Source organism: Pseudorca crassidens, chromosome 9, assembly GCF_039906515.1.
Source record: "Pseudorca crassidens isolate mPseCra1 chromosome 9, mPseCra1.hap1, whole genome shotgun sequence".
Taxonomy (NCBI): domain Eukaryota; kingdom Metazoa; phylum Chordata; class Mammalia; order Artiodactyla; family Delphinidae; genus Pseudorca; species Pseudorca crassidens.
The window spans coordinates 46,644,181-46,664,674 of NC_090304.1; the positions used below are offsets into that span (position 1 = coordinate 46,644,181).

Below are 20,494 nucleotides of genomic sequence, written 5' to 3' on the forward strand. Positions count from 1 at the left end.
CGGAGAACCTGGTGTAAAGTCAGGTGGTCTGTTGGGCTAAGAAATCGTGGGGAGTAAGACGCGTGCCTCCAGGTGCCTATTAATGCCTGGTCTATATTTTGGGATATCGCTACTCCAAAACCTCTTTTGTTTGGGAGATGACTAGGATAGGCCAAACAGTGCGGCCGCCACAGTGGCGTTTGGAGAAGGGAGTCTGTCTGGCCAGCAGGCTGTGGGCTGTGGGATGTCCGCCCACAGGGCCAGGGGTGCCTGCGTTGTTTGTTGGGTCTCTCGTAATCCCCTCGTGGTTGCTTCCTCACTCCTCCGGTGAGAAGTATAGACACACCTTTTTTGGAGGCCGCTTCTCTCGGGGGCGGGGGTTCACCTTTCGAGAATAGTTGCCCCACGTTTAAATAAGGAGCCGTGCGTCTTTACCTTCCATTCCACGCCACCGGTTATCTGGTAGGAGATACAGGGTCTCATTGAGAATTAGTGACTTCGCTACACCATCCTGGCGCGCAGCGAGGCCTTGTTGCTCAGGAGGGACCACTTTAAGGGACACGAGGAAATCCTCAGTGCTGAGCAGGTCTCCTCAGCAGATGGCTTGATTAGCAGTTCTGAGCTATCAGGTGTGTATGAGGATACTACTACAACCTCCATCTGCGCTGTTGCTCATTTCCTGCTTTCCTCTCAGAGCGAAATTGAATGGAAGTCTTCATTATCCTCGGGATAGTTTTCATTGTAGGAGTTTTCTAAAACTTTTCCTTCAATAAGTGTTTCTTAGGTGCCTCCTTTAGATCATAGTGGTTTTATGCACAGGGTTCCAAATATCCAGTCTGGAGAGCTGAGTTTGAATTCAGACTCTGCCACTTTTTTGCTGTGTGATTCTGGGCAAACAAATTAATTTCTTTGAGTCTCACTTTTCCTCATCTCTATTCTAGAGGATACCAATAGTACTTCTTCATAGACTGTGAGCTTCTTGAGGACATGGACCATATCTGCCTTGTTTACTGAGTTTAAGAGTCATCTAGTATTTTATTTGCCACAGAAGGGACTGAAAATAGCGATTGAATGCTTGAATAGGGTTGCTGTAAGGATTTTGTGAGAGAGTTCCTGCAAAATACTCAGCACGATGCCTTGCCAAGAATAAGTGCTCCATAGATATAGCTACCATTAAGTGCCAGGCACTGCCCTAGGAGGGGTGGAGAATACAAAGTATAAAGGAGAACTTAAAAGAGGGAATGATGCACATAAAATCCGTAATGCTAGGAATGAAATATTAAGATTTTGTTCATATGCTGTTTGCTGTAAGATTGATCCAGATAAGTGCTACAAAGCTTAGAGGAGAAATATATATTGTTCAGCTGGGGGATCAAGAAAGGTTTTGTAGGAAGGAAACATTGGAGCTGGGCCTTGAAGGATGGCTTAGGAATTAATGGGAGAAGGGGTAGTTAAGATACCTGTTAATTACTCTTATAATGAATGTAGTTAGGGGTGAGATAGAATTTGTTCTTCTTTTATTATTTATGGATTTCAAGATCCTGGCTCCATAACTGTTATCTGTGTCTGTGTAACCATGAGCAGACTACTTAACTGTTCTATACCTCAGTTTTGCCATCTATAAAATGGGAATAATAACAGTACGTTCCTCATAGGGTAGTTGTGAGGATCAAATAAGTTAATATATGTAAAGTGCTTTAAATAGTACTTGGCACATAGTAAATGCTCAATAAATATTAGCTAGTATTATTATCTTCATCAGACTTCAGCCTTCTCTCCCAATATGCCCTCACTCATCTGAGACTACATCTACACTGCACCCCACTTGACTCTCTTCCCCAGGATTCTGTTACTACTCTCCACTCCCAATTCCATTCCAGTTGAAGCATTATCTTTTTGTCAAGGGAAGTTTTTGAAATCTTGCATGATTCCCAAGTACAACCTGTGTTTTCATGGCTTTTTTTTTTTTTAATATTGTGGTACTGATTTAAATTATATGTAGTTCTGATTAGTCCTCTCCTATCAGCTTATAAACTTCTTGAAGGTGGAAACTGTTCCTTATTTGTCCCTAAGTATCCAGGGACTGTTGAGCAGTAGGTGTTCAATAGATATTTGTTGAATTTACTGATTGAATTTTTAGTTTAAATAGATTCCTTTTAGGCCAGATAAGAATTGGCTTCTTAAAAAAATCCACATACATACACTTTAATGAATTCAATGAATATTCAGTTGTAACTAATTTTTCCAGAATTTAACATTTAGAAATATATGGGAAAGAAGTTGCTTGGAATGAAACTGAAGCCTGAAGACTGACATGAAATTAAATCTTTGTGTTTGTCTTTATGTTTATAAATATATATATATATATTTAAAAATAATTTCAACGTTCGTACTGTAAGCCACAGATTGAGCGAATCCTTTTTCTCTTTTTTAAGATTGGATGGAAAAAAGTGATGGAACATGACCTGCCATCAGGACCCTTGTGAATCAAACACAGCCCAAGCCAGGTACTCCTGAAAGCCACTGGTAGAGACTTAGAAATAGACCGAAAAATAGAGGGAGGGCATATAATCAGGAATGTATCTGATCATTGATGGAGAAAGAAACCATTGGTATAAGTCTTCCATGATTTCTTTCTTCATAAGGGTAAATTCATTACAGAGAACACATAGAAGTTATTTGTCTATGTTTGGGGGAATAGATGACTGGAGGAAGTGTTTATTCCTGAGATCTGAGGAAAGAGATTGATGCCGTATTTGGGACTTTTTGAGGACAAAAAACAAATCTAGTGAAGAGCAGTGTAAATTCTGTTTCTCTATGTGGAGGGGGCAAAAAGGGTTAAAAACGTAGGATGCAAAAGTGGGTGTCATGCCAGTTAGACAATGATTTATACTGCACATACCGAAGAATGTATAAATCATTTTATCTGACAGGTGGTATTTTTATTTCTTCAGGAGACTTAGAGAGCTTTAGAATCATTATAGCTTTGTAAAGTAGTATTACAGTCGTTATATCATGACTGAGTGAGTCATTAGATCATTCATTTTGCCTGATTACATCAACTCATTGGGTTATTGGGGAATGAAAGAAACTCATCAAAATTGTCATCTCAATTATATAGATTAAAGAAAATGAATCCAACTTCTGAGAATTAGCTTTCACAAAATGTTAAAAATTGACTGGAAGTTAAAAAATTGATTGCAGAGCAGGAATGATTAGTGAAAAGTTTTGTCATTTTAAAAACATCAGAGATTAAAGGAATAGTAATTTTGGAAGATATAAATAGTTGGAATCCATGTAGAGTTTTTTAAAAACTACTTTGAGGCATAATTTATATATAAAATTCACCTGATCGAAGTATACAATTCAGTTAATTTATTTTAATTTTAGTTAATTTATGCAATCATCACCACAATCAAGTCTTGGAACATTTTCATGACCTAAAAAAGAACCCTAGTGTCCACCATGTGCAGTCAGTCTTAGCTCCCACCCCTAGACCCAGACGAACACTATTTTGCTTGCCATTTCTATAAATTTGCCTTTTCTGTCCAGTTCCTATAAATGCATCACATAATATGTGACCTTTTTGTCTGGCTTCTTTCACTTAGCATGATGTTTTTGAGGTTCATCCATATTGTAGCATGTATCAGTACTTCATTCCTTTTTATGGCTGAATAATATTGCATCACTATATTAATATACTACATTTTGTTTATCCATTTACCAGTTGTTCCAGCTTGGGGCTGTTATGAATAAGGCTGCTATAAAAGATTGGGTATAAGACTTTGTGTGGATACAGGTTTTCATTTCTCTTGGGGAGATACTTAGGAGTTAAATTGCTGGGTGCTACAGTAAATTTATGTTTAACATTTTAAGAGACTGCCAAACTGTTTTCCAGAGTGGCTGTACCATTTTACATTTCCACAAGCAATGTATGAAGGTTCCAATTTTTCTACATCCTCCTCAGTGCTTGTTATTGTCTTTTTTTTTTTTAATTTGGCTGCGTCGGGTCTTAGTTGTGGCATGCGGGATCTCTCGTTGCAGTATGTGGTTCAGTAGTTGCGGCTCACAGGCTCTCTACTTGTGGCATGCAGCCTCAGTAGTTGCAGCATGTGGGCTCTCTAGTTGTGACGCATGGGCTCCAGAGTGCACAGGCTCAGTAGTTGCAGTGCATGGGCTCAGTAGTTGTGGAGCGTTAGCTTAGTTGCCCAACGGCATGTGGGATCTTAGTTCCCCAACCAGGGATTGAACCTGTGTTCCTTGCATTGGAAGGCAGATTCTTAACCACTGGACCACCAGGGAAGTCCCTGTTATTGTCTTTTTGATTATAGTCATTCTAATGGGTGTGAAGTAGTATCTCATTGTGATTTTAATTTTCATTTCCTTAATGGCTAATGATGTTGAACATGTTTTCTTGCGGTTATTAGCTATTCCTATTTCTTCTTTCATGAAATGTCTATTCAAATCTTCTCCATTTTTAAATTTTTTTTTTTAATTGAGTTATAAGAGTTCTTATTTTTTTTTATTTTTCAGTACGTGGGCCTCTCACTGTTGTGGCCTCTCCCGTTGCGGAGCACAGGCTCCGGACGTGCAGGCTCAGCGGCCATGGCTCACGGGCCCAGCCGCTCCGCGGCATGTGGGATCTTCCCAGACCCAGGCACGAACCCGTGTCCCCTGCATCGGCAGGCAGACTCTCAACCACTGCGCCACCAGGGAAGCCCAAGAGTTCTTATTTTTAACAAGAATTCTTTATCAGTCATATGATTTGTAAGTATTTTCTCCCAGTCTGTGTCATGGCTTTCATTTTCACAATAGTGTCTTTTGAAGCACAAACATCTTAAATTTTGATGGAAGTCCAACTTATTAATTTTTTTCTTTTATGGATTGTACAATATTTTTGGTGTCATATCTAAATATATCTTTCCCTAACCCAAGGTCTTGAAAATTTTTTCCCTATGTTTTCTTCTAAAAGCTTTATATTTTAGTTTTTACATTTAGGTTTATGCCATTTTGCATTCATTTGTATGTGTTATGAGGTAAGGGTCTTTATTCTTCTCTTTACATGCAGATATCCAATTATCTTAGTACCATTTTTTGAAAAGACTATCCTTTTCTCATTAAATTGCTTTGGCACTTTTGTTAAATATCAATTATTTAACAAATTAAATATAAGGATCAGCTTTTGGATTTTTAATTCTGTTCCATTGGTCTGTGTTTGTCCTTATGTCAGTATCACACTGTCTTGATTATTATAGCTTTCTAGTAAGTTTGGAAATTGGCAGCTATGAATCCATCAACTATGTTCTTAATTTTCAAAATTGTTTTGGTATTCTAGGTCATTTGTATTTCCATAAAATTTAAATTCAGCTTATCAGCTTATGCATAATTATTAGGATTTTGATAGAGATTGTACTGAATCTATACATCAATTTAGGAAGAATTGTAATCTTAACATTAGGTTTTTGAATTCATGAAAACGGAACATCTGTGTATTTCAGGTTTTTTTTTTTAGGTTTTTCTCAGCAATGTTGTATAGCTATTACTGTACTCTTGTACTTCTTTTAACAAATGTATTAAATACTTATTTTTTTATGTCATTGGGAATAGAATTGTTTTCCTGATTTTATTTGCAGATTATGTACTAGTATATAGAAATATAGTTGATTTTTACATATTGATATTGTGTCCTGTGACCTTGCTGAATTCATTTGCTGGTACTAGTAGGTTTTTTGTGGATTCTTGTGTTCATTGCACTTGGAGTTCATTACACTTCTTGAATGGGTAGATTGTTTTTCCTCATATTTGGGAAGTTTTGGGCCTTTTTTTCCTGCCCTTCTCTCTCTCTCTCCTCCTTCTGGGGCTCCCCTTACACATATGTTAGTATGTGTTTATTTTTCTTCATCGTTTTTCCTTTCTTTTCTTTAGATTGGATAATCTCTATTGATATATCTTCAAGGTCACTAATTCTTTTTTTCTGCAATCTCAAATCTGCTGTTGAATCCCTTGGTGAATTTTCATTTCATATCTTTTCAACTCTGGCATTTGTTTTGTTTTATAATCTCTATCTTTTGATTGATATTCTCTATTGAGTTGTTGTCATACTTTAATTTAAAAACTTGTCTATTTTTTCAGTTCTTTGAACATATTTATAACAGCTGCCTTGAAATCTTTGTTAAGTCTAACATTTAGGCCCCCTCAGAGCCAGTTTCTATTAAGTGTGTCCTCTTTCTGTATATAGGCCTCCCTTTCCTATTTATTTGTATGTCTCATAATTTTTTGTTGAAAACTGAACATCTTAGATCAGGGACCAACAAATGTTTTCTATAAAGGACCGTACAGTAAATATTTTAGGCTTTGCAAGCTATGTGGTCTCTGTTGTAACTAAGTAACTCTGCTGTTGTAGTGGGAAAGCAGACATAGGCAATATGTAAATGAATGAGCATAGATGTCTTCCAAAAAAACCTTTATGTAAAAAAAACAGGCAATGGGCCATAATTGGGCTGTGGACTATAGTTTTCTGACCTCTGTTTTAGATAATATAGCAACTCTCGATTCTGATCTTCCCCCTCACCAGGGGTTGTTGCTGCTACTGTTGTTTGTTGGCTGTTTGGTAACTTGCCTGGACTAAGTATGTAGAGTCTGTTTCCCCTGCAATGTGTGGCCACTGATGTGTCTCCTCAGTTTTTTTTTTTCTTTTAATTCTTGTTTTTATTTTTAAGCCTGACTTCCTAGGGATTGTCAGCATAGTTTAGTGGTCAGCTAATGATTGGTAACAGGTTGTACTTAAATATCTTGAGCCTAGTTTGGCTTTACCCTTTGCTGAGTATCTGTGTATGACTTGAGCAACACATGTAAAGTTCAGTCAAGTCTGCTGCGACTTTTATTTTCTGTATATGCAAGGCCTCACATTCAGCCAGTGCATAACCTTGGACATGGGCACACCTTCCAGACCACCCGGATACGTGAGAGCTTATCAAGGTCTACTACGACTGTTCCCTGGGTCTCACTTAAATTTCTGGCTGCTCTATTGCTTGCCCCAACCAGTGCTGCAGTCTCAGCCAGCTGTAATATTAATTTTTGGTGATCATTTACCACTTATTTTCTAAGATCATTTGTTTCCAACAATACTCTGGACACCAAATTAAGCCATCACCCTCCAAGCAGCAGAGCTGCTGGTTTTCATGGCTTGTCCTGTCCTGATAGAATCATCATGTTGGAGTTGGGGGTAGGGAATAGGGAATGAGAACAGCCTCTGATGCCCCAGATCCCTACTTTTCTTAACAGAGGTTCGGTTGTTATTGTTCTTTTAAATAATGCTTTTCAATTTGTTGTGTACCTCTGGTTAATTTCCCCCCCAAAATCTTGAAATGATTGTTTTGATAATTTTGTATTATTTTAATGTGACTTTTTGGATAGATGATTTGTCAATCTCCTCAGTCCATCATTCTGGAAGTGTTCCCAATGTGGAGGTTTTTTTTTTTTTTTTCCTAGTCTTTTATTGGATGAATGTTGATAACAGTAATTTAAAGAATTGTAAGCCCTTTCTAAATACATTGAATAGACATTTATAGTTTGCTGTGAGGAGAAGAAGAAATGAGTAAGAAAGTCATTGTTTTTGAGAAGTTTATAATCTAAGAGTGGAGGTACGTACTATGTAAACATGAGGACTGAGTAACCGTGATGTACAGTGGAACTTGATAAGTAGCATAGAACAATGTCTGGGGAGTTGAGAGTGGCAGAGGTTACTTCCAGTTTGGCGACCTTGAGAGGTACCTGCACCAGGCTGGAAATCTAGGTATGATTCCAGAAAAAAAGTGCATCATGGAAAAAATCCCATGAAAGGGAAATATTCTTTGCATTTGGGGCAAATGAAAAATACATGCCAATGTGGAGTTTTAATGTCCTAAAAACTGACACAGTATATATTGACAGACCCAGCTGCTTTTTAAAAATTAATATATTGATCTTCCTGTTCCCTTCCAATTTTATAACCCTCCTAACCTTTTAAAATATAACTCTTTTAACTCTCTCTCTCTTTTTAATTGAAGTATAGTTGATTTACAAGGTTGTGTTAGTTTCAGATATACAGAAAAGTGATTCAGTTATACATACATATGTATGTATTTTTTTGAGATTCTTTTCCCTTATAGATTATTAAAAAATATTAAGTGTAGTTCTCTGTGCTATATAGTAGGTCCTTGTTGGTTATCTATTTTTTGTTTGTTTGGTTGGTTTTTGCAGTACACAGGCCTCTCACTGTTGTGGCCTGTCCCATTGCGGAGCACAGGCTCTGGACGCACAGGCTCAGCAGCCATGGCGCACGGGCCCAGCCGCTCCGCGGCATGTGGGATCTTCCCGGACTGGGGCACGAACCCGTGTCCCCTGCATTGGCAGGCGGACTCTCAACCGCTGCACCACCAGGGAAGCCCGGTTATCTATTTTTAAAAAATATAGTTATTTATTTATTTGGTTGCACCAGCTCCTAGTTGTGGCAGGTGGGCTCCTTAGTCACGTCACGGGGGCTCCTTAGTTGTGGCATGAGAACTCTGAGTTGCGGCATGCATGTGGGATGTGGTTCCCTGACCAGGGATCGAACCCGGGCCCCCTGCATTGGAAGTGTAGAGTCTTATCCACTGTGCCACCAGGCAAGTCCCAGTTATCTATTTTATATGTAGTAGTGTGTTTATGTTAATCCCAAACTCCTAATAACTCTTAACTCTCTTAAGATTTACTTTTACATATTCTTTAGGATGAAATTTATGTTTATTCTTTCCATCAATATTTCTTTATTTGTTCAGTGGTCATTTATTAAGCCTCTGTTCTGTATTGATGTTTGGATGTATTTCCATTCCCGGAAGCTCTAACAAGTGGAGTAGGAAACCAAATTTCTAGGGTTAGTTTTATACCAGTCCTAGAGAAAACTTTACTTATATTTCCTGGTCTGTACTAAGTTTACCTAATTATAATTAAAGGTATACTCTATTTTAAGAAATAATAGAAATAAATTAAGATTTTAAAGAAATAATAGGGTGACTATATCATTTAAAATGTACTATTTACACTCAAATATTTGTATCTTTCAGTTTTGTGACTCTTTCATCCAGTCACATACCATCCCCTTCACATTTTGTGGAGAGTGCATAAAATGGTCTACACACAAAGTTTTGTTTTGTCTTGTTTTTTCCCATGAGGCCCAATAGTAACTAAGGTAAAGATGTTCTGTTTGGGAGGGAAGGAGCAGATTGGGTGGATATTGGAAGTAATGGCTGGTGGCTGTGGAATATGGAGAAGGACCTCATAGTTGCAGTGGCTCAAATTGTTATCTGAGGCTCCCTGACTACAGGATAAGGCAGGCAGGTGGAGAGGTATGCCACATTTCCTATTACTTTGTTACTTGGGCCAGGGAAATTTTGCTCTGGGTTGTGGACTGGGTAAGATTTGGCGTAAGATGAGTGGGGCATAGGATGCTTTCATTGTGAGAAAAGGGGAAGACAATATGGGTGATGGGATTGTAGCACAACAGAACAGGTAGGCTGGTGGAGAGAGGAGGTACAAAAAAGCTGACTAGGCTGTATACAAGGCAGGAGGTTTCTCTAGCTGATAGTAGGTGTTCTGAGTCAACACCTAGATCCTCATCATGCTTTTTGCAGTTTAAGAAAGTGAGGTGAGGTCAAAGGTTTATTTTAGTAGATATGACAGTAGGATTTTTGGATCCATTATCTGGTACATAGTGGGGACAGAAGGAAATGTACTAGAAAATATTTCAGACAAATAGGTTAGGTCTGGTCCTCTAACTTAATCTTTGATTTAATTTTTGTACTGACATCTCACGAGATGTTAGTTAGATGCTAGCTTAGCATCAATGCTAGCACTTGTAAAATAAAATGTTAGAACAAAAATTAAGATAATGGATGTAAAATATTTTGAAAAATTAATTGCTATATAAATGCAAGAAAATCTTATCATTGTATAATGCTAAAGTATTTAGAGCAGCTGCTAAATGAAAATTTCTTGTAAGATAAAGCTTCACCAAAATCATGATGAAAATTAATAGAAAGATAAGATTTAATTTACCAGCAAATTTCAACAACCATGTACTGAGTATATGCTTGTTGAGCAGTGAGGTCCATGTATGTTAAAAGTGACGGACAGATCACTTGTTAGAGATTCTAAAGATACCATCATTTAAAAATCCTCTGTGCCCTTTTCTGCTTATTGTGTTCATGATGCTAGTTAGACTCAGTACATTTGCTTTGTAAGAAGTCAAAGAAGAAGATTTTTCCAAAAAAAGATGATAGTCTGTTTATCTAGGCCCTCCAAAAGCATTTCCTGCCAGGCAGTTGACATGTAGCCTTGGCACAATTTCAGGAAACTATTTGCTTCTGTTTACCCTTTCCAGATACAGCATCTCCTAGGAATTGAGATGAGGAATCTCCTTTAACTCTTTTAAATTTTAGAAGCATACTTTATATAACACTTTAGAATCTACTCTTTATACTAGCACAATGAGAATTCTTGTGCCTTTAAAAGAAAAATGCGTCTGTTTTAGTAATTCCCTGCTAGGAAAATCAAAGCCTTTAACTGAGTTAACCCAATAAAATGTACTTAGAATATTCCTTTCCCCTAAGATTGTTAAGATAAATCTCTTTCAGAAAACTCAATGCAATTATATCTGAATATGTAAAACTTATTAAATTATGGGACAACTGATAACATTTCCAAAATCTTTCCTCACTAAGAAAAAGAACCCACCATTGAATTTCTTCTGAATAATATGTTCTACTTAATTCATTTATAATATTTTTCTTTTTATGTAACATTTCAGAAATATTTTGTTAAGTGGGCTGTACTATATTTAAAATAAATTACTCAAAATTTTTATTCCTTTTAGGGAGCCAATTTGTTTCTAAATGTTCTTAATACTCATTTTACGGTTAGGAATGCAAGAGCATACTATATATAGCTTTATTATAACCTCAGAAGACATGTTATTTTAATTAAGTATAAATATATCTTTGAGGGAATGTGATGGCAAATGTATTAATTTAAAGAGAGAAATTTGAGATACAGAAAGGTATAATTACGTGATGTACATACTACAGTTAAATGTGAGCAAATTTAGGTCTTCTCTGTACACTGTTGTTAAATAAACTAATTATTACTTACCTCCTTTGTCCTGCCAGAATGAGCTAGAAAGGATTCTAAAATTGTAGCCAGCCCCAAACTATAGGCAACAATGTATGCGGAAGGAGGACAAGAAACTGTGGTGAGACTGAAATAAGTGGCATGAGCATAGGTGGCAAGAGAATAAAGTTTGTGATCAGGCCTGGGCTAGGGATCCAGAGCCAGATAAGTGTTTGAGATTGGGCATATCCATGATCCAAGATCAGAACAAGGCCATGGATCAGAATCAGATAGCCTCTGAATGGCAAGGCTCAGGGCAAGCAACAGATCAAAGACAGAGTATAAGAGATTGACATACAAACACCAGTGGCATGGGTAGATGGAGAATAATGAGCACATGTCCAGGGTCTGGAGTCTCAAACTTAAGGTCTACCATTAGAATCTGACCCCTTATACATCTGGACGACATAGGTCTCTCACTTCCCACCCTCCTTTCTCTCTGTCATTTACAAGATTTCAGACTTAGTTGGAAGTCATGACCCTGCTTTCGCACACTGATACTGAAGGCTTAGGTGCTGAGATGAATGGCTCCCTGCTTTAAGGAAATCAGAAATCTACATAGCTTGCTGAGGTCCACAGAGTTCTGCCTTAGAGGCTGGAGTTGTAAGGGCAAAAGATTAAGCAAACCTAGGGTCATCACTGGTACCACAAACAAAGAGTTATCTTGGCCTTATGAATTGGTGGCTTTGGTCCCTTCCGTGACTTCTTAATCTGTGTCTTGAAACCATATTGACTTCCGGACTGTGTGGCCCTATAACCATCTGATCACCGAGTGACTGCCTTAACCCGATACTCAGAATTTATACTACCTTGATTTTTAGGACTTCCAGCTACATATTCCAGAGGAAGTAAAGAATAGGAAATCCAGAATCAGGATGAAACAAGCAAAATGACTGAGACATCCATTCTATTAGTCAGGAAACTAGCATCACTGTTCTTTGTGGACTGAACTCATCCCCACCCTCACTGCATTGCCTGTCCTGGATTAAGCCCTTAATAAATATTGGTTGAGTATTGAATTATGGGGTCTGCAAGTGATGGAAGTAACTGAATGGGAGAAGGAGTGAGGGCATAACTCCTGACATAGGCACAGAGCCTGAATACAGCTTTCAGATGTGAGAAAGATGGAACTGTATTGCTATATAGAAATGTCCTAGAAAAGAACTAAGGCACAAAGAAATTATTGACCTATCCAAGGTTATAGAACCATTCAGGGAAATTAACTGGAAATTAACAGTGTCTTTGTTCCTAGATTTTTGCTGTGCACACTAAACAAATGGGTTATAAATATTCAAAACAGTGCTTAGGCCAGCAAAAAAAGTTTTTTTAATTAATGTAAAATTTGAGTAAGTGAAATTTTGAAGATGGTGGAATCTAACTGATAACTTCCTTACTCTTTAACCTGTAAATAATCTCCCTTTTCAAAGTGCTCATTATGTATAGTAGTGATTATGCAGAGAAAAAGCCTGTGATGAAAATGTGGTATAAAATTGTGTTCTTTGTTCAGCAAGTTAAAACAAGCTGGTCTGTAAGCAATTATTATCTTCATCAAAATTCCTAGCTCTAATGTTTTGGCTTCTTTGGCCCAGCACGTATGCCTTCTCAAACAATTGGATGGATTTAAAACACTTAGGAGATGTTTGTGCCTATATCTTAATGTAGCATCAGTTCAACAGGAAAAAGAAAAAAATGTAAGATTTGGCATTGTGGCATGGTTTTAAAAAGAAAAATCAAACCAAAACTAAACTAAACAAAAAGCCCCGAAAGCTTAAATCCCTGCATACCAAATGAACATTCTTTATTCAGCTCTTAGTAGCAATATACAAATGTTAATGTGAGTAACCTTTCAATAACTTAGTATTTTAACAGAAACTCCCTAAACATTTATCATTCCATTTGTCAAGAAAATAATTATTTTGTTATACTGTTTATTTGAAATCACTAAACGTGTAAACTTGGTCATTTTAGGATTAGACATCTCCTCCTTGTCTCTAACCTGTAGTCTAGAATTTCCCATAGAATTTTTTTCAGTTATAGGTGCCTAGACCCTACCTCTAGAGATTCTGGTTCAGAATATCTAGAGACACCCTGGACCAGAGCATTGCATTTTGAAAACCTCCTCGGATGATTTTTTTCCCCAGAGGACAAATATTTTATTCTTTACAGAAATATAAAGAAATTAGAAGATGACTACAGTTCTCCTCAGGTGATTTCTGATGTGCACCAGAGGTTGAGGATTGCTTTTGTTCATACTTTACTCAGCACATTGCATCCAGAATTATTTTCCTCAAGTACACATCATGTCACTTTTCTCCTCAAAAATATTGTTTCTCTACGCCCTTCAGAATAAGATTAAAATTTCTTAATATTGTTCTCATGGTCTTCCTGGATCTGACCCTCTATTAGTCAGAGTAGGATTAGTTTACACTGCAGTAACAACCCCTAAAATTTCAGTGATTTAAGATAGCAAAAGCATATTTCTTACTCATACGACAAGTCCAGCGTGGGCCAATAGGGAGGCCCTCATTTATTCAGGGACACAGTCTTCTCCATTGTCTCACAGGGCTTTGCAGGGGAGACAGGCATGGCCTCTCTTCTCTTACCCATTCTTCAGTACTTTGGCCAGGAAGTGACATGTGTTGCTTCTGCTCACAGCCTGTTTGCTAAAACAGCCCCATGGCCCTGCGTAACTGTAGGGTGACTGGATGATATAAACTTCTGAGGATTGGGAAGAATATTAGTAAGCACTAGTAGTTTGTACCACCGACCTTTAATCTACCATTTAAAAAAAAAATTGAGGTGGAATTCATACAACATAAAAGTTAATCATTTTAAAATGTGCAATTCAGTGGCATTAATTACATTCACAGTGTTGTGCAACCATCACTTCTAGTTTTCTTTCTGTCTCTATACATTTACCTGTTTTGGATAGTTCAGAGAAATCATACAATATAGTGACCTTTGTGTCTGGCTTCTTTCACTTATATGGTGTTTTAAATGTTCATCCACATTGTAGCATGTATTAATACCTCATTCCTTTCTGTGGCCAAATAATATTCCATTATATGAATATACTACATTTTGTTTGTCCATTCATTTGTTGATGGACAGTTGGGTTATTTCTACCTTTTGGTTATTATGAATAGTGCTGCTGTGAACATTCGTGTACAAGTATTAATTTGAACATCTGTTTTTAATCTTTGGGGTATATACCTAGGAGTGGAATTGCTGGGTCATATGGTAATTCTGTGTTTAACTTTCTGAGGAACTGCCAAACTGTTTTCCACTGAATCTACATTTTTAGTCTGTGTTACCGTAGTCAAATGAGGACCGGTCATTGTTCCTAAAGCTACTATTTCACAGCTCAGGCAATTCCTTTGGTTTTGAATTATCTTCCCTTCTTTTCTATTTATTGAAATGGAAATTCTAACAATCATTTAAGGTTCAGTTCCAGCCCTCTCTCCCTCAGGTCTCAGTAAGAATCTCTACTACTTCTGCAAATTTCTATATTTCCTCCTCATTGTCTCTTTTATACCACTTATTTTATTCTGACTAGTTGTTTATATATAGATTATAAACTTGCTTGTACAATTTATTTCTCTTTTATTCCCCGTGATCAAAATCAGTTTATTGCAGGTGTTTAATAAACACTTGTTGAGTGAATAAATAGCTATATTTATATAATCATTTTTTCTTATTTATTATAGGTTCTTTTTTTGCAAGTAATATGGACTAGAAGATATTACATTCTTATAATTCTTATTTCGGGGATGCTTGTTGGGCAAAATTCAGTGAATTTAGTGACAAGAGCAAGTCATTCTTTAATGTAGAGATATTTCTTCGATATAAGGCTGACTAAGCCAGCCTTTCTGAGCTTGTTCTTGTCTCTAATCCATCTAATGAGCACCTGGCATCTCATCTTATTCTCTGTCAGGTTCAGCCCACCCAGCATCATCAGTCAAGCTATCCTAATACTTTCTTTAAATAAATACTAAATAGCCTAGTATTTGGAATAAAACCCCAAACAACATTATAGAACAAGAAAAGAAATGAACTTAGGTCTGACCGAACCTTTTTGTAAACTGATTATAGAAAAAAAACCTTGCTCTTAGGTACTATATCTTTCATGTACTTTGGAAGGGGAGAGTGAAAGGCACTATTTAGGCAAGGAAAATAGATTCTACTATGAAAAAGGAGATAAGTGAAGTAGTTCAGTTCCATTATCCCTTAAATACTTTAACAAACTAATAACTTATTTGTAATTTTATGTTAAAATCCCAGTTAAAACACTTAAGAAAGTAATAATCACTGAAATCCAAAGGAGATTTACTATCTTGACAAAATTAATTTGTATCTTAAAGGATAGGTTCTTAAGATCTTTATTAATAACCCCAAACATATGTTAATTATATCTACCAGCAATACTGTTAATTTTCCCCTTTAAATTCTGTGTAGATATAAATAAAATCTTTATTTTATCCCAATAGAAAAATTTCAGGTTGTGAGAGAAAAATATCTACTGTCTTTGTGTATGTATATGCCAGAAATTTCTTACAGATTTTCATTGTCAGTCAGTCAACAGGAGGAACTATTTATTGGAGGGATTGTTTGAGAAAAACATAAAATTAGGAGGTTATTTACAAACAGATGTGGTATTTTTGAACCATATCTGTACGTTAACCAACATTGCTTGCTGAAGCTATTTTGTAGTCTGGAATTGTGCATAGTAATATTCACAAGCAAACTGAAAGTTGAATCCTGCTAATCCTACCAATACACTGGGGTAGAACTTGAACCCTTAGCCTTGCTGGTGATTTTTACCTTTTTTGAGATTATGAACCTCTTTGAAAATCTGTTACAGTATATGGACCTCTCCTCTCAAAAATGTATTATGCACACATAAATAATTTTGCATTCCCTTTGAAAATTTCTGAAAAAATATACAAGAAACTCCAGTGATTGCCTGAAGAGAGAGGAACTGGAGGACAAGAGTGGGAAGGAAGACTTTTTTATATTTTCTTTTATACTGTTTTTGAAGTTTTTAAACCAGGTATATATCTTACATATATATATATATATATATAATTTTTTTTTTTTTTGTGGTATGTGGGCCTCTCACTGTTGTGGCCTCTCCCGTTGCGGAGCACAGGCTCCAGACGCGCAGGCTCAGCAGCCATGGCTCACAGGCCCAGCTGCTCTGTGGCATGTGGGATCTTCCCGGACCAGGGCACGAACCTGTGTCCCCTGCATCGGCAGGCGGACTCTCAACCACTGTGCCACCAGGGAAGCCCTATATATATATTTTAATGTGTTTTCTTAAGTCACAATGTTAAAAATTTTTGTACACAATTTTGGGTTCTGTAATTCTTCCCCCTACAATCAATTCCTCAATTTCAAAATCTTCTTAAACTTTTGTAAACAATGTGTAGTAGGAATAACTTTTTAAAGCATTCAGTTTAAGGATTTTTTTTTTTTTCAAAGTTAGGCTGTAAAGGTAACTGTGCTCCAGTATGTTGCTTACTGTGAAGGAAAGAACTATATTCTATTTCAATTCATATGATATCTTGCTTGATTCCTTTAGGAAAGCCTCTATGAATGTATGGTGATAGAGGGGCTTTCTTCTAAGGGAAAATTGCCATACATACAACTGACAAAGATCTTAGAATTAGTTTAGTCTAGTGTTTTTTAAATTTGGGGATTCTAATTCTGTAGATCTGGGACTGGAGCCAGAATCTGTATTTCTGACAAGCTTCTTATGTGATTCTGAAGGGTTAGGAGATGTAGGAATTAGTAATCTAGTACACACTATTACGCTTTACTGACTGCAAAAACTAGTTGCTAGGATTCATACTACTGACTTAGTTAACATCTGTGTGAATATAAGTAAGCCCCATTCGCCTTTTGAGGGGCTTGGAAAAGAGGAAAGTAAAAAACCAAAGGGAGTGACAAGGTCATCCCTTTGCACTCTTGATAGCTATTTCTGAGGTGTGCTGGGCCCTGGAGATTACAGATCAGAGGTTGTTTTATGTCAAAACTGGCCCAAAGTCTTAAAGCTTATGGAAAAACTCCAAGGGTAAATAATGGGGTGCTTTAGAAATGAGGCTCTACTTACATTTAGGGAGAATGGAAAGCAGGATTGGATTAAATAGTACTTGTTGAGGTTATGGATTAGTGATTAGTAATTATTTTCTTTAAAAAATGTTTTAGGATGATTTCAATCTTTAGCATTTAAGTGTATCTGTTTCAACAAAACATACTATTTTTATTAAAAACAAAAATTTTTGAAAAAAGGAAGTGATATGTGGAAGAGCATGACCTAGAAAACTTAAAGGTCATCTGGGCTGACCATCTTTTCCAGTTGCCCGCCTTAGAGAAACCTGGTTATTTGGATCATGTGGCATAAGTAAGCCACCATTGCCCTTTTAATGACCACATATAATATTATAGGCAGAGTACCTAGGAGGAAATAACTGCTTCATGAGTACTAGACCTGTACACCTGAAAGACTTCCTTGAAAATCTTAAGCCCTTTGTTCCTCAAAGGAAAAAAAAAATGCCAAAGCAAAATCCATGAACCAGAAAACCCAAACTATTCACCATGCTCAAGCACAGAGTTTAAAATAGCAAAAGGAAGTAAAGCCCATCTCTGTGACATCAAGTGCTATTTTGGTATACGGCAAAATAGTTGAATTATAAGTCCTTCAAAGTTAAAATATTAAACAGACCCTTAGCTATAAGATGTGTTGCCAGGCATCTGTATGGAATATAACCATGTAATCAGAGTGTATTGTACTTCTCCACACAAAGAGAACCAAAGCTACTGCTTCTAAAGATTAGGAAACTTTCATTAGACTGACAGAAGACAGTACAGAGGAAATGGCTTGGGGGTGGAGGAGATGTATGAGAGAGGATGAAAGGAACAGCATTCATACTATCCAAATTAGAGCCAGGATGTTTATGCTCAAATCTTGTCTTGGCTCTGTGTTGAGGGGACTGAATAATGGGGACATGGGAAAGTGTATCTCTGAGATCCCTAAATTAGGCACGAAATACACCAAATTCTTCTTATAAACGCTTCTTATTTGCAGCAGTCTCTGCACATTTCTGAATACATATTGTGATTAAAATCCAAACCCAGCTAATGCTAATGATTCCTTCCTCTCTTTTTGTTGCTGGTATCCTTTCTAAAGATGTTACTTCATTCTGTTGTTTTCAAGTCACATGCCTCTACTGAATTGTAACCTTATGAGGAGTGTTTATATTTATCTTTCATTTATTCAAATAGCATATATTTATTGTGCACCTCTTTCATGCTGGGCACTGTGTTAGGCACATAGGCTACAGTTTTTAGCAAGATAGGCCTAGTCCGTGTCCTCATAGAGCTTATACCTCCCTTAGCACCTTATACATAGTTGGCTTTTTTTGTCAAGTGATGTGGACATTAGGTTAATGCAAATCACTAAATTAATACCATTTAAAATAGCTTTAAAAACATTTCAGATGTCAGTGTCTCTAATAAATCTTTGGCTAGTATTAAGATGAACTAACACTGACATCAGTGGAGTTTAGACTCAAGACTATATTTAGAAAAGCTAAGGGATGTTACTTTTATTTCTGAAAGAGAATATCTAATTAAGGTTTTTCTTAGGAATTAAAAAAGTTTGACGCATAGTTTGCAAAGCATTGGCAAACAAAAAGAACAACTATTTGTATGTCATTATTGCTCTCTTACTTTTCTTTAGCACATGTAAGAGACAGCAGCAGCAGTAGCTGCCAGAGATGAAAACCGTTACTATCCTGGGTCTGAAGAGAGAACATCTTGATGCTTTCCAGTGAGTTGGCTTTCTTTACAGGTGTCACGCACAAGAAAAACAAGACTTTAATAGAAGTTTTAATAGTTTTGGAAGTGGGAAACTTAAGTACCTCTGTACAGAGCTTGGGAGCTGCAGGTGGAATTTGCCTGGAGCATTGTTAAGTTTTGTGGCTTGTGTTCCCTGAGGATTCTTCTACATGACTTCTCTTGTTGCTTGTGGAGGGTAGAACCACCCTAATTTGAGATTGGAGAAGACTGGAGAAGGCTCAGTCCATCCAGATAGCCCAAGTCTCCTGAAGGGTTCAAGCATGTCAGTGAACTTTTTGAGTTTGGAGTAAAGTTTGTTTTGATTTCCCTAGTTTCAGGTTTTCTCCTGTGTTTACCAGTAGAGAAATGAAAATCTTGGGTTTTCCTTATGTAGAACCAATTCACTTTACCAAAGACTGACATATTTTTCACACATAGACAACTATGTAAGGCCTTCTGCTAGAAAGGCCAAACATATGCTCTGGCACCAATTTTATTGAGATAAAGCATTAATACTAGTAATTCATGTTAATATCCTTTTTTGGCAAAGGAACAATAGACTATCAGTTTGGTTCTTGCCACTTTTTCTGTTGGATCAAGAACAAGTTAAATTATCTTCAAGATGTATCAATATCTTAAACTCCCCATTTTTTCCCCCCCATTATTTTTGATGCTTGCCCTGCAACTGAGTAAGTACTTCTTTAGGGTATGTACAGTTGAATTGGCTTGGGCTTTGGAAACATGTCTTGGCCTTAGAGTCTGTTTATGGTCATTCTTTTTTTAAAAAAAACAAATTTTATTTATTTATTTAGTATATTTATTTATTTATTTATTTTTGGCAGTGCGGGCTTTCTCTAGCTGTGGCAAGTGGGGGTTACTCTTCGTTGTGGTGCGCAGACTTCTCATTGCAGTGGCTTCTCTTGTTGAGGAGCACAGGGTCTAGGGTGGGCAGGCTTCAGTAGTTGTAGCACACAGGTTCCGTAGTTGTGGCTCGCAGGCTCTAGAGCGCAGGCTCAGTAGTTGTGGTGCACGGGCTTAGTTGCTCTGAGGCATGTGGGATCTTCCCGAATCAGGTATGGTCATTCATATACGTTTGCTCCTACAAAATGTAACTAGGTTTGTGAAAGTCAATTTTGTGCATTTCAACATTAAGTTCTATTTATAGTGACTTATGGGATGAGAAATTGGGCTACATGGCTTCCTAACATCCCACCAAGTATGTATGGGTTTCGATTTTAAGTGATTTGCATTATTCTTTTACAAGTGGATAGTCATACTGAGTTAACAATTTCTTTAAGAATTCCGCTAATAAATCACAGATTCTCACTGCTAGTATTACATTGCTTTTTCTTTAATGACACCCTTTTCCAGTTTTTGGTTTTGCAAGCTAATGGAGTATTTAAAACAAATTCTCAGAATGCCCTTAGAACTTTCGGTTCAGACCAGACGCCTTGGAACCCTAGTGCTTTCAGAGTTCTTCCGCTACTCCTGC

General features: G+C 37.0%; 1 protein-coding gene across 1 annotated transcript in view; it reads left to right on the forward strand.

The window, feature by feature from the left end:
• The first annotated feature begins 98 nt into the window (after positions 1-98).
• DENND2B (DENN domain containing 2B) overlaps positions 99-20,494 on the forward strand; it is a 174,054-nt gene continuing 153,658 nt past the window's right edge. Inside the window, exons 1-2 of the mRNA XM_067749988.1 lie at positions 99-608; positions 2,415-2,486. The gene's annotated coding sequence lies outside the window, so the exon portion shown is untranslated. The remainder of the gene's footprint in view (positions 609-2,414; positions 2,487-20,494) is intronic.